The sequence below is a fragment of the Dermacentor albipictus genome, chromosome 8, assembly GCF_038994185.2.
Source record: "Dermacentor albipictus isolate Rhodes 1998 colony chromosome 8, USDA_Dalb.pri_finalv2, whole genome shotgun sequence".
NCBI lineage: Eukaryota > Metazoa > Arthropoda > Arachnida > Ixodida > Ixodidae > Dermacentor > Dermacentor albipictus.
In genome coordinates, this window is record NC_091828.1 from 42,025,869 (window position 1) to 42,040,990 (window position 15,122).

The 15,122-nt window shown below is 44.2% G+C and overlaps 1 long non-coding RNA gene across 3 annotated transcripts in view; it reads left to right on the top strand.

The window, feature by feature from the left end:
• LOC135896774 (uncharacterized) overlaps positions 1–13,830 on the top strand; it is a 32,449-nt gene extending 18,619 nt beyond the window's left edge. For 2 of the 3 annotated variants that reach the window (XR_011507690.1, XR_011507689.1), the window contains 2 exons: positions 5,506–5,975; positions 12,821–13,830. This is a non-coding gene — a long non-coding RNA (uncharacterized lncRNA). Of the gene's footprint in view, positions 1–5,505; positions 5,976–8,387; positions 8,567–12,820 lie in introns of those variants that run through there. The other variant, XR_011507691.1, reaches the window with a different exon arrangement.
• The last annotated feature ends 1,292 nt before the right edge of the window (positions 13,831–15,122 follow it).

Genomic DNA, 15,122 nt, shown 5'->3' on the forward strand with positions numbered 1-15,122 from the left:
GGAACATTGAAGAATGCAATACAGTCAAACCTCGATATATCGAACACGGATATATCGAATTATTGCGTATATCGAACACTTTCTATATCACGTGGAAAATCGCATGCATTTTTAATTTTTTATTTCGAACGGGGCCGGATGTAAAATGGATATATTGAACTCCGCCGCCCCAGACCATGTGCGCTCTGTTGACAGGAGGCGAGCTTTCCTGCAACACTCTCGAAGATAGCGGCGGCGCGATGGGCGTTCCAGACTGCTGCGTACGACAGCTCCCACATCGGTTGCGCCGAGGGCGCCATTTGAACGTAGCGGCGTACACACGCGGCGGCTTGGAGCCAGCCACGGCCGGTCTGGGCCGGTCTCGAGGGGAGCGCGCGCTCCCCAGCTGTGAGTCAGCCCGGCCGCCTAAATCACGCGCGCCCGCGCCCCCGCCGTGCGCGTGTGATCGAGGCGGCCGTGGAGCCAGTTGGAGCGCTTTGTCGGTGCTGTGCCACACAGCATGTGCACTGAGGACTTCGTTGGCGGTGATGACAGCACCGGAACAGTGTCGGAGTTAACAGACGTGGAGATTGCGGCAGAAGTGACTGCTGAGCGGCCAAACGAAGACGCTGCCGAGGCTGATCCAGCAAGTGCTGATGTTGCCCCGCTCCCGACTGCAACTGAGGCTGTAGCTGCTTTGGCCGTTGTACGCCGCTACTGCGGCGCAATAGAAGGCACTGGACCGTCTCTTGTGGACCGTTTGGACTATGTTGAGGACGCCGTGGTCAAGCACGCGGTTGCCAAAATGAAGCAGGCTACGCTGCTTCAGTACTTTCAGCGAACGAAATAAATACTTTGTTTGAAGCTTCATGTGAGTATCTATTGCGCCACGATTTGTTCATTGGTTGATTTGTGCCAGTTTTTAACGCGTTTTCTACGTGATTTTATATATCGAATTCTGGCTATATCGAACTATTTTGCGATCACCGCGCTGTTCGATATATCGAGGTTCGACTGTACATGCTTACCTATGTTCTCAAAGTTTGACGATCTCCAGAGCACATTTGTAATAACATTATCACCCACTGCGATACACAGCTACAGTACGCAACGAACCGTAGCCAATCAGACCTCTCACACTTTGGTACGGGGAAAAATGTCTAGAATACGTTGTCCCTAATGAAGCACTTTCTGTTGCTAACAGGCCACCCAGGTTACCCCATTGGAGTGACTTTACATAGTTCCTTGATTTTTCGTTAACACACTTAAACAAGCGGGATATCCATACGAACCCACAATAGACAAGTTTCGTGCAGTACAAGAAATCAACACTTACACTGAATTTTACGCCGACAAATCAAAGATGCAAAATTAGGTGGGAAGCAGCGTTGTCAAAGGTACGTGGGAACATACTGTTAGGCCACCACAGTTTGCCTCTGTATTCACAGTAGAATGTTATGCTCCGAGTATGGCAATGGAAAAAATTATAACAGTCAAACTCTCAAAAGCAGTTGTTTATACAGTCTGAGCGCACTAAAGGATCTTAATTTGCAATCTGAGCATAAACCCTTCATAAGCAATATTTTAAACATGTAACAAGTATGTCAAGGCCAATCCATGTGCTCCTGCTAGGAGGTCCCAACCCAGATCACAATTCCAGGAAATGAAAAGTCGGATGAGTGTGCAGCTAAGGCAAAACACCAGACTATTTCGAAAATAAAGGTACAGTGAAACCTCGTTAAACCATAGTGGGCCGGAGCTCGGAAAAAGTATGTACTAAATGGTAGTACTGCTTAACCGAAATAGCATGAGATCGCCCACTTACCTGTCAAACACGGAACTCAGAGAGAGTGCAATGAAAGGAGAAAAAACATGCAGTATTTATTTACTTTGCGCGACAAAAGTGTAATCTGCGTTTGATGCCGTGGCGGGCTAGCAGCAGTGACAGTTAAACCATAGTGGGCCGGAGCTCGGAAAAAGTATGTACTAAATGGTAGTACTGCTTAACCGAAATAGCATGAGATCGCCCACTTACCTGTCAAACACGGAACTCAGAGAGAGTGCAATGAAAGGGGAAAAAACATGCAGTATTTATTTACTTTGCGCGACAAAAGTGTAATCTGCGTTTGATGCCGTGGCGGCCTAGCAGCAGTGACAGTGGCCTCAAACTTAGTGAGGCTGCGAGCTAGTTTTCCAGCCAGCCCCTCTCTCGGCAAACACTTGCTTGGCAGATTCCTCATTAGCGTTAGCTATTCTCCGTGCATGCGCGCGGTGGTGCTGCAAAAATCACGGGGTGCCTTTTTCATTGCGGGGTGCTGTTCTCGTCGCGACGATTGCATTCATGAGGTTGACGTAACGCGCAGATTCTGCCACTATCGGGTCTGAATCGCCCATGCTCTCGTGTCGCCCTCATCACTGTCACTAGGTGACACTTCGGCAACAGAGGCATTGATGTCGAAAAGTAGAACCTCGTAGCCGGCATGTCTTCACAGTTGCAGCAGCGCTGCCGACCCACTTTGCATTCCAAATGCCATACACTGTAGTCAACAGTAGATACCTGTTGCGTGTCAGTGGCGACTTCTTCATGTCACATTTGATAGCACGAACGATGTCTAATTTTTCTTCTGTACTGAGCACCCGGTGTCACTTTTATCCGAGCTTCGGCATGACGCGAGTCCTTGTTTGCATGACGCCACAATGCTCTCTGGCACGGCGACGAAATGATGTTGATTTGACTTCATGCGCTAACGCACAGGGCGCTTGGAGGCCGTGGTTCTGATCCATGGTTCCAATCTCTGAGGCTTGATGTTCTGCCAGGCAGCCTGATGGAGACGACGCTCCGCCGTGTATGCGCAATGAAAAGTGGAAACATTATGTGTTAACTGATACGTACGCACTAAGTTGGTACAATTTATGTTGATACAAAGCACATTATGTTCAATAGCCGCTGAGTCGGGGATCTGACTTTACTGCTTTTAAAACGAAAGTACTGTTTAAGTGTGTACAGTTTAACGAGGTTTTACTGTACTAGTTAGGCATGGGCTTCAGTCTATTTGCTAACCACTGACCTTCAAATGGCAAAGTGAGTGGAATTTGAGAGAAAACTACAAACTGCAACTTGCTTAATCTGTCCTTGGTGAAAGAAAACATGTTGCCATCGAGAAGGCTTCATCGAAGTAATTTTGTGCCAACTTCGGATGGGGCACGCATCTCACACACAATTATTTATTGAAAAAGGAAGACTAACCAACATGCGATAACTGCCAGGAACCAATAAGAGTGATGGACATTCTAATCACATGTCCACATGTCCACATAATGAAATAAGAAAGAAAATGCTGCCGAAAATGATACAAATTACAGATACCTTTACACCCCACTTTAATTTGGGAGATGAACCACTTGTACCTCTTACAGAAGTCCTGAACCTTCTAAAAAAATGTTTTATGGACAGACTTTAAAGCAACACAGCTTTTGCAGCCTCTACCATTGTTTTGTCAACACCTTGTGTACGGTGCAGCATGGGCCAAGTTGCTCTTGTGCCATTAAACCTGATTTAACTCATTTTACCTGCTGGTGTATTGATTTTCATTGCACTTTGGAGAGGGCGAGGTTTGTTTAGACTGTTCCTTGTCAGTTTCAGCAACCAGTTGCCACAATTTTGTGATTGCACCGCACAAGGAGCAAAGTGTGTGTCAAATAGCTTTCACTTTGAGTAAAACAGCAATTGAAGGTATTGTCAAACATTGTTAAGCCTATAAGGATGACACTGAGGAAAGCCGAAGTTGGCAAGCAGTTTTCCGAGATAGAGAATGGTGACATCTCAAAAAAGAAGCTACCGTATTTTTTGGGCATCTAGCCAGCACCAAAAAATATAACAGTAATGTTCGGGCACGGATTATGCCCAAATTTTGTTTTAAGGTTTGGCTTCACGGCAGCGCATTGTGCCCGGGCATGAAGCCACACTTCAGGCCAATGTTCTGTGCCATTGAAAGTTATCTCTTAGGTAACTTTATCCCCCTTCCTCCCTTACATAATGAAGATCCCTTCTCCCATCCTTTGTGGTTGCCCATTATCCTCCTCCTTATGGTTAACCATTTCGCACTATACCGGTTAGCTAATAGTGCGTACGGGGCCATCAAATTAGAACTCGGATTCCGATAAGCTGCGCTCAACGGCCAGCAGCATTGCTGAAAAGGAGGGAACAGTTGCTGGAAGAAGATAAGACATGGACAGGTCATTTATCCCCTGGAGCAGACTATTTTGTAAACATTTGAGTGTTGTATACAGTTATTTCTGTTTGTTATACGCATGTCATCTTTGGGGCGAAAGCATTGTATGCCCCATTACACAAAAATCCGGCGGCGCTGCCACCTAGCGACTGTACTAGCATGGCCGACGACGGAGAGCGAAAAATGCTCGTATTGACGTCAAATTTCTTGGGAGGCTCCTGTAAACAAAGTAAATCAAGGACTTTGAAAAGAAAATTTCCATCCGGGTGGAAATCGAGCCCAAGACTCTGAGTTGTAGGACAAGCCCGCTTCCTCGAAGGCATGGTGGCTCCACGGTTCTGGCTGACTAAAGGGTGTGCATGGTGTGTGTGCTGTTGGGCACGTGGCCATGCAGCCAATGGGGAGGAGGTGGCTTACATCCTGTGTATAAAATTAGTGCGTAAAATACAAAACTATAATGTCCAATTGAACGCTGCTGAGCTGTTCTTCGAGTTATGAGATTCTCACTTGCAAGCAAGTGCATCAAGACACTTGGTGCATTTTGATTTGGCCTTACAGAGGTGCGGTAGAACGCATGTGGGAGCTTGCACAGACAAGCAATGCGGGAAAAAAAATTATTTCACCAAAGGGACTACAACGCTCTTGCATTCCCACACGTAAGCAGTCTTAAGTGTCTGGTCGAATTTTTTTATTCTCCCAGAAGTATTGCATATATATATATATATATATTTGTTTTCTGAGCTATTCTGAAATGGGGTGCGGGTTTTACATGTGGGCAGGTTACACGAGAAAAAATACAGTACGTTCTAGCTAGCTCTTTACAATCTAAACTTATGAAAACGTTGCCAAATTGAGGCAGGTGATCAAGAAGAAACCATTGATGAAATCTTATATGAGAAATTTGTCATGCCAGCAAATCATAAGTTTTGCAAAGGCCAAATATAACCTTCAAACCTAAAGTGGTCGTTGAGGATTAGAGCGCTAACTGAGTTAAAGCTTTTTGTCATTGTCCTATAAGGGTCGCAGAAATCTGTGAGTCTTCAACCACTCCAGATTCTCTCACTTTGTAATCTTTTACCTTTCTGAAAAATAATTCATATGGGTGGACTTGAGAAGCATTCAGGTGCAGGAATATTGAGTAAACCAAAAAGGGCCACTAGGCATCACTTATGCCATCACACCTGAAATCACCCTCAAGACCTCCTAAGTCAAAAAGGAGATGAAAGTCGTTGTTGTGTTTAGTATCAGTGCTCTTTTTGCGTTTCATAATACTTCCTTTTCTTCATCTGTGCAGGATCGATGCCTTCTATTTCTCCATCAACAGCCAACGGTGACGATTCACAGCAGGGATGCCTGCACCAAAACCATCCTTCTGGCCATAAGACTGATAAATTGTTCCGTCTAGAAGCACATGTCAGGGTCTATAGAGGAGGGCTTTGGTTTAAGTGCCATTTGTGCCCTCACAGCTTCGCAAAAAAAGAGACCCTGAAGAAGCATTTGCGTGTACACAGGGGTGAGCGGTCATTTCAGTGTACCTTATGCCTTGAGAGGTTCTCATGGAAGACCCACCTGGAAGTTCACCTGCGCACCCACACAGGTGAGAAGCCATGGCATTGCCCTTCGTGCCCTCAACGCTTCTCGCATAAGTCCAGCATGAAAGCCCACCTGCGCACCCACACAAGCGAGAAGCCATTCAATGCCATTCATGTCTTCAGAGCTTTGCACAAAAGTCCCACCTGAAAACCCATCTGTGCAACCAGACAGGTGAGAATCCATAACAATGCACTTCATGGTTTCAAAGCTTCTTCCATAACAAACAGAACAGCGCAAGTTTTGACAGGGACAAATACGGAGACACGACACGAACGAGCACTCTACAACGCTTGTCCGTGTCGTGTCTGCCTCCTTGTCCCTGCCAAAATATGAGCTGTTCTGCTTAAAATGATATACCAACTCGCCCAAAGGTTCGTTTTAACTGCTTCCATAAGTCTAGCATGAAGGAACAGTTGCAAACCCACACAGGAATGCCCTTCAATGCCCTTCGTGCCGTCGGAGCTTCTAGCGGAAGTCCAACATGAAGCAGCAGCTGCACACCCACACAAGCGAGAAGCCATTTCCATGCCCTTCATGCACTTAGAAATTCTCGTTGAAGAGTGCTATGAAGCAACATCCGAGCATTCATATACGGGTGACCAACCATACCGCTTCGTAGCCTGCTCCGAGTCCTTTATTTAAGCTGATTACTTGTGCAGACATAAGAGAACACAGCACCATTTAGGGGACGCAGCCGCTTGCATACGCAAGCTGCTTGCGTCCCCTAAACTAAAGCTCTCTCTTTAACTCACCAAATAATATACGTTATCATAGTGCACGTAAACCGTAGAAACTCAAGTACATCCGAGCATGCATAGTGAGAACGACGCCATTTGTTTACGTATGTGCATTTACGTTCAGTTTACAAACGCTAAACTAAAGCTGTCTTAAGTGATACACTTAAGTGTGCCACATGAAGCTCATAATTTAGTATAACTAGGGGTGTGCAAATAGCAATTTCTGAGACTGAATCAAATACAACTTGAATAGTGCCTGGATCAAAATGAATATTTATACTTTTCTCATAGTGTTCGAATAATAAGCAGCCATTTTCACAGTTGATGCAAAATGGTATTCAGATCATAGTAGTCATAAATAAGTGTAGCATCTTTCTATCATGGCATTGCACATTATCAAGTGTTTATCAAAATTTATAATGGAGCATTGGAAACAATTAAGCAGTGTTTGTTCACATGTACAGGACTTTCTGAAAGTGAGAAGGATTCCTCTAGTGTAGCCTGTTGTACTAGGAAGGTTCTCAGCTTATATATGCATTTTATGCCCACAGGGATGACGATTAGTCTACGTTTGTGCCAATTTTGTGTTTTATAACACAGAGTTGACAATTTGAAGTACAGTGAAACCTCGTTAAGCCATAGTTGGCCGGAGCTTGGAAAAAGTACGTACTAAACGGTAGTACTGCTTAACCGAAATAGCATGAGATCACACACTTACCTGTCAAACTTGGAACTCGGAGAGTGTGCGATAAAAGGAAAAAAAAAACATGCAATACTTATTCACTTCACGTGCGAAAAGTGCTATTTTCATTTGATGCCGTGGCGGCCTAGCAGCGACGACAGCAGCCTCAAACTTACTGAAGCTGTGAGCCAGCTTTTCAGCCCGCCCCCTCTTCTCGGCAAACACTTGCATGGCAGATTCCTCGTTGGCATTACATATTCTCTATCCGCACGCGCGGTGGCGCTGCTGAAGTCGCGGCGCGCCTTCTTTATTGCATGGTGCTGTTCTCATCGCGACGATTGCATTCAGGAGGCTGATGTAATGCACAGCTTCTGCCACTATTGGGCCTGAATCGCTCGTGCTGTCACTTTCTGTGTCATCCTCATCATTGTCGCTAGTCAACACTTTGGCAACAACAGAAGCAACCATGGCAAAAAGTTGAACCTCATAGCTGACATCTCTTCGCTGTCGCAGCAGCGCTGCCGAACCACTTCTTCGAATTCCAAATGTCGCACACCGTCGTCAACAGTGTATCTGTGTCGTGTGGCAGCACGGACTTCTTCGTGTTACAGTCGGTGGCATGAACGATGTCTAATTTTTCTTCTATGCTGAGCACCTGGCGTCTTGAACTTTACTGAGCTTCGGCATGACGCGAGGACTTGATTGCATGATGCCACAACACACTCTGGCACGGCTCCGAAATGATGTTGATGTTGATGTGGCTTCAAGCACAAACGCACAGGGTGCTTGGAAGCCGTTGTTCCGATCTCTGAGGCTTGTTCTGCCAGGCCGCCCGATGGAGACGATGCACCGGCGTGTTTGCGCGACGAAAAGTGTAAACACTACGTGCTAACCGATACGTATGCAATAAGCTGGTATGGTTTATGAGGATACAAAACGCATTATGTGCAATGCCCCCTGAGTCAGAGATTTGACTTTACTACTTTTAAAATGAAACTACTGTTAAGCGGGTACGGTTTAACGAGGTTTTACTGTATTTGAAAACTATTAGAAAAATATTTGTATTTACAAATAGTGATTATTCGATTCATTATTAAAAAGTTTCTAATATTCACGCATGCCTAATTGTAAGGTTTTAAAAAAGTGCATTGCTACCAATTGCAGCAGCAGCTGTCCCCTGAGCTTTCAGCTGCCCAGTCAACATCTACATGGTGGGCACGTGCGACATCAGTAGAACAAGCTACCTGGTTGACTACTCACATTGTGTCATTTATAATTTTTCCCACTTTAACGGTGAACGAATGTTCCAGATAGCTGGAATGTTGGTTAACTTGTTTCTATAAAAAAATGTAGCAGAAAGAGAACACACAATCAATTCCTTATTTCACTCAAATATTTCCGGCACACAAGTGTCGTATGCTGGTGTTACAGCTTGAGTGGTGTTGACCTCGAGGTTTCTTTTTGCAATGACTATGGATTGCCCTTGTTACATTTTTTACTGCAAATCTAGCAATTGGAGACATGTCAAGCTGCGACATCCTGTCGCAGCTTGACATGTTGCCATTCAGGCAACTTGTAATCGTTCATGCCTCTCTAAATATGACATACTTCAATTACACTGTGGCGTAATTGTTTTATTGTAGTTGTACCCTATGTGTCTACAAAATTGGTCCACGCCATTAGGGGACCCTTTAATTGGTAAAAAGGAAGCATAAATCTGTCGGGTCATTTTTTATGTTCTTCATCATGAATGTTGGCTTCGGGAAACCGTACAAAACAAGATTGTATTGATGAGGTTCCACTGTACTAGCAATATCATGCAAACTTAAATTGCACATTACATTTTTAACCAAGGATAGTAGCATCACTCTGTTTATGAAATACACAAGATCACCATCAGTGCTGCTCGACAAGCTTTCCATGGTGCGTTTCATGGCCCTGTTATATGTGGGACTGCCAAGCTTGTTCGCACGATGTCCCTGCCTAATCTTGGCAGTTGCAGGGACATTTTAATAATGATAATTTAGTCTACTACAGGGGCCATGTTCATGTGATAATCCTCTCTGTAAAGGCACAACAAATAAGCACTTATCCATCAGATACGCCTTAAAAAGACTGTGTGTGTGATAATGTACCAAGTCATGATAAATACTGATAATTAGATGTATTGGGGCATTTAGATACACCAAGGTGTATTTGGTGTAATTAGATGTATCGGCTGTATTGGTGATCTCCAAACATACTGCTGCCTATTTTAAGTTAAGAATATGTGTAGGCAATAGACTACGAAGCTGGAGAAAGCATATGGCAAAATAATTATGTTGGTTGCAGCAATGCTGAGCAAAAGGGAAATGAAAAGTTAACATGCCACAGGGGGGTCACATCTTCCAGATAACTTGTGTAGTGCTTTACTTATTAAGGTTTGTTTAATTAATTGGTTAGACCTTTCGGCAATTAAACTGTACTCTCCATTTTCTTGTATGTGTGCATGGCTAGCCTTAGAAGTGTTGCCAATGCTGTGGCAGCAGAAGTGGGACATCCTTATAATCTACAGCTTAGACCGCTTACAACGTAGCTGCTTACAGTGCAGAACCGGCTGCAGTGCAGTCTTTTCTGACCCCATCTACCCTCCTGTAGAACTTGTATACACATACTATTAATAGTGCAGCCATGAGAGACGAAATATCCATTGTAATGCGTTTCCGTGAACAAGTGTGGTTTTCAACGTGGTGCATCACCAATGCGAGGGCAGAGCGACAAGGTGGATGTGAAGGAGATTATGCGAGGCAAACGAACAAGGAATGAACAAAAAAAATAACGGCGGTGGCAGCTTGATGTGGGCATGCAAGGGTTGCCTAGGCGACGGGAGAAATCATTGGTTAGCCTCTTATCAGTGGTGCGTAGTACCTTGACTGCTGTCAATTTAAGCAGTGTTCCGCAGATTTGGTTGGAAACTTTCAGGCTCTATGCTCACATGGGAACATCCACTATTCCCGCCAGTATGCACACATAGAGACTTGTTAGGCATTTGCAGTGGTTGCGGCAGCTGATTGCCCGAGAAACGAAGCTCCACTTTCCACGCGCTGCTGCCAGTTCAGCCTGTTCCTACGATGGCCTGCCCAATCTCTATCTTATCGCCTACGGCTATAAACATATCAAGGGCGTGCTTGCTGCAACGGTATGCTGCCTGACACACCTGCCGGCTAGGCCTAACCAGTGTTGCTTGTTGGGAGTCAGTGGCCAAAGTTGTGGTTTTGTGTGAAATCATTGGAACGAGCACTTGGGAAGCGGAGTAACCACCTCGACAACAAAAGAGAGGGCATAGGCGACATGGGCAACATACAAATGGTGGCACCTTGGGCCGCAGTCACCACGTTTTCGATATCATGTGCACTTGAATTACTGCGAGAAATAGCTCAAGAAACTGTACGGCGTCCAAAATTTTGATACCACTCTATATTAGTTCCGTGGAGTAGATGGCGGTGCTGTGGCCCCTTCGGATAATTGAGCAGGTCTGAAAATCTAGTTGGTGACTTACTTTCCTCTTTCACATTCTTTTATCTCTCTGTTTTACTTGGTCTGCTGCATGCAAATACCTTGGGTCCTCAGACATTAACCTTGGAGAATTCAAAAGTTCAAACGGATGCAAACAACGTGGTCGCAAGCTTCGATTCCTGGATATGTGCAGCAGCTTGGTCTAAATGTTTTGCACTTCTGCAGCCTTAGAAAAATGTTGTTTTGGTTGTAGTGCAGACACTCGCTATTCTGGCGACTTACACTGTAAGCGGTCTATGCTGTATTGTAAGGGTATAAGGATTATTATTATTCTACATAGCTATCAAAGTAACCTATCTTAGCCTTCTTGTGAGCTTAGGGTTAGACCCGGATAAGTCGTGGTGCAATCAGGCAGCACTGCCTTAATGTGCTGGCAACATTTCCATCATCATGGGTAGTCTACGTGGTATAGGCTGTAACGAATGCATATCCAAGCTCCCAGCTTATCGATATATCTGTTGATATTTCCGGATGAATAAATCAATGCATTGCAAGGCTAATGACATTACAGAAAACATCTGGGCATGGTCAGTGAGTAGGCACAATAAAGCTAACTGAATTTTTTAGTTGTACCATTAAAAAAGATTTTTCTTCACATATTTCTCCCGGACATATATCCAGAACTGCTAAATATAGCGTGATATTAATTTACTAAATCGGTGATCTGAACACATTATATATCTACTGTATTATGACTATCTTATGTATAAACAACTTTCTTTAACAACCTATTGTGAAACACATCATAGTATTTCTTAAAAATTAAGTTGTGGGGTTTTATGTGCCAGAACCCTGATCTGATTATGAGGCGTGTTGTGGTGAGGGACTCTGGAAATTTTTGACGACCTGGGGTTCATTAACGTGCACCTAAATCTAAGCATACGGGTGTTTTTGTATTTCGCCCCCATCGAAATTATAATATAGTAACTTTAAAGCTACAGGGTATTTATAAACATAAACTTAAATAGTGGAGCAGGCTATGCTACCAAGAGTCATGCTTGCTTGGGTCTTGCAGTGATCATTTGCACTTTCTGAAGAGCGCTGTGTATGTGAATGAGCTGTTTGTCTGTTTTCTAGTGCTCTGTTCATACATTTAATAAAGAATGTTTCCTAATACACATTGTAATGACAGAAAGTTGCTAACATTGTGAGAACTAGGATCTGATCACTGTTTTATACTAGTACTTGTAAACTGACTGTTCATTGTTCAAAAAGTACACCCATGTACTTAGATTTAGGTGCACGTTAAAGAACCCCAAGTCGTCAAAATATCTGGAGTCCCCCACTACGGCGTGCTTCATAATCACGTTGTGGTTTTGGCATGTAAAACCCTATAATTTAATTTGTTCAAAAAGTATTTCGTATTTGATTCGATTGGATTCCTGTGTTACACTGTATGGATATCAAATATTACTGCCCACACGCCCCTACGAAATATGTATGTTCAATGCAATGCGTTGTGATGCTTGTTAATACATCACGGACGTCTGAATGATCTGCTTTTTAAGTTCCGCTATAAAACGCAGTGTATTTCTCTGTCTTTCTTTGTGTAATGTTTCTTCATATACAGTTGAACTTGGACATAAGGTTATGTATATGGGTATAAAAAATTATATGATATAAAAAACTTAATATAAAAATCAGTTTGTATTCTGCTGCTATAATGAAGGCAGAAATGAGGAATCTGTCACAGTATTGACTGTAACGAAGCAAATATTTGATAGCACATGCCTGAAAGTATATATTCTGGCAGTAAAAACATCAAAAACAACCTCGCAGACCTTGGAGTAGCCATCATGATAAAGGTGCCCAATATTGGCTATTTCAAAGGCAAGGCCTGCACGATTAGGCTTCAAATGAGACTCGCTATTCCAGCCTTGCAAGCTATGGAGCAGTCATTGTAGTGATAGCGGCACACATCTGCATTCTGTGTGTTGTTCACTTCGAGGGCTAAGCCCACAAGATGGATTTCACTCAAGAAATTCATTGTCCCAGCCTTGCCAACTTCAAAGTTGTCATTGCAGTTGTCCTTTGCATTTTAGGCATGCCATCGGCTGCTCTGAAGGCTGGGCTGACAGGTTGTGTTGTTCATCTCCGGGGGCATCCCAGCCTTGCAAACTTCGGGCAATTGTGCTGAAAGGCAAGAAGACAGGAGAGCAAGGGGAAGGTGCTCCTGCCTTGCGAACCTGCACATGACGCCTACAGCCGCAGTAGGAGTACTGGTTACGGCACTAAATGCAAAGAACTGAGACAGATGTCATGGCTACCCTGATCTTACTCTCTTATTGGAACTCTAGTGAAAACGATAATGATAGGTAAGAGATGCCACCTTCTTCTCTACGCGACAGGCACCCAAGCATGCAAGGCAAGAAAACAGGAAAATTAGGGGTGGTTTATATACCTACTAAGTAAAGAACCAATCACTGGGGACTAAGGAGCTCCGGAAGAGAAAAGTGAAGGGTATAGTTGGAACACGGAGGGAAGCCACATAGGAAGAAGTTTGCCCAGAGGACTGTGCCGAAGACATGCCGTCCGTTTTTGGAACCAGGCCGCCAAAACTTCACTGGACCAGGGCAACCAGTCAAGGCTTGACCAACACATCGCTACAAGAGCATGCTTTGCAACTTCACCAGCCACAGAATGCTAACATAAGGCCTGTGAGCTTCCATTTCTGTGGCCAGAACACAGCCTTACAAGCTTCTGTCTGGCCAGGCCAGGACAATTCCTCCTAGTGTTCCTGTTGGAGGTTCCTGATATGGCCTCTGCTTCTTCGGCCAAGTGTAGTGTTTGTGATGTCTTGGACCCTTAGGTCAAGCCTGTGGCTGCTGAGGTGTGCACATTGCTGCTTCCGTATTCGTCTCACCTTGCTGCAACGGTGAACTGTTTTCTTTGGCTGATAAGTGCTTTCCTCATTCGCTTTATCTTGTATTACTTTATTTGTGGTAGTTTGCTGTTAATTCACGTCAGGTCAAGATGTCTTATTGTTTTCTTGTCTTTACAATTTTTTTTCCTTTTCATGTATGCATTAAATGCTTTGTTGGACATATGCAAACGGCTTTATCGTCTTTTCTGTGCTCTGAGGCTCTGCCTAAGTAGCCCATTCCAAATATAAAGAATCTGCATCATAGCTACTGATTATGGGCAGCCATGTGGAATGCAGGCAAATGCAGTTAATATGTGCTTTGTTAAAAAATTGCTGCATATGGTTAGGTGGTCTGTTGAGATTTTTAGAACTGCCAATGTTAGAATCAAGAGAATGCGTCAGTGGAAGCCAAAAAATAACTAAATTTTATGAAAATGCTAAAAGGTATTCGATTATTCAATATGTTGACTGTTTAAGTAAAGACTCGCAGATTTTGTTCTCTAACAATGCTTTGAACACCCATGCAGCTCAATATAGTCGCTTGTTATATTTTATGAATTTTAATAATGAAATATTGACATAACATCTATCGAGGACTCTCTTGCCCTATACATTGCTTATATCGATTGATGTTGCTGTGCGTGGAGGTCCGCATAATCAATAGGTCCAAAATATTGGGCCATAAAAAATCACTCATCGTGGCGTTTTTCACTGGTTGATCTGGAGCAGCCGCCGAAATCCTCGAGCGAGCGCTCGGGTTTCACAAATCCGAATCGGCCAGCGGAGCGCAAAAACGCTCCGTGGGAAATCACACAGGCAGTCTGCGTACACGTCGCAGAAACCGGTTCCGGAAACCATGCCCGACTTCCGCTCTGTATACGTTTCCACGTTACCGCGGCATTCGCATAGTCCGTCAATTCCATATCGCGCCCGCAAGGATTGTGCATGCACAACGTGCATAGAAGGCTTAATTTTGTACAGCACCTGCGTCACCTCGTGATCGCGGTCGTCCGAGCTCTCATCGCTAAACGCGAGCTCTGCAGCCACTGTCTGCAGCAGTACCGAACGCAGCCATTTTGCGAAGCAACACAATGTTGTGCGTACCAACCGGGTACTGATTTCCCTTGAAGACGAAAGTGACGCGAGCTATTTCCGCCCAAATCCACGCCTCGGCGGCGGAGCGAGTGAGAGCGATCCGGCGCGGAGCGAGTTCGTTGCTTAAATTCACTTTTTTTCTTGCTATATTGAAATAAATGAAACATATTAACTTACCTTTATACTAATAATCCACCTGCAAAAAATTATTACTCTAGCCTAATTAGTTTTTGAAATATAGCCCGTGACCATATGGTCACACTGGGCCCTTGCGCTACAGCAAAATACGCGAAGTGAAAAACATTTATTTCAAGCCATGAAACGTCACAAAAAACATAATAGCGAATAGTCGAGCACTTATTTAGTGTGATATGGTTTAAATCACG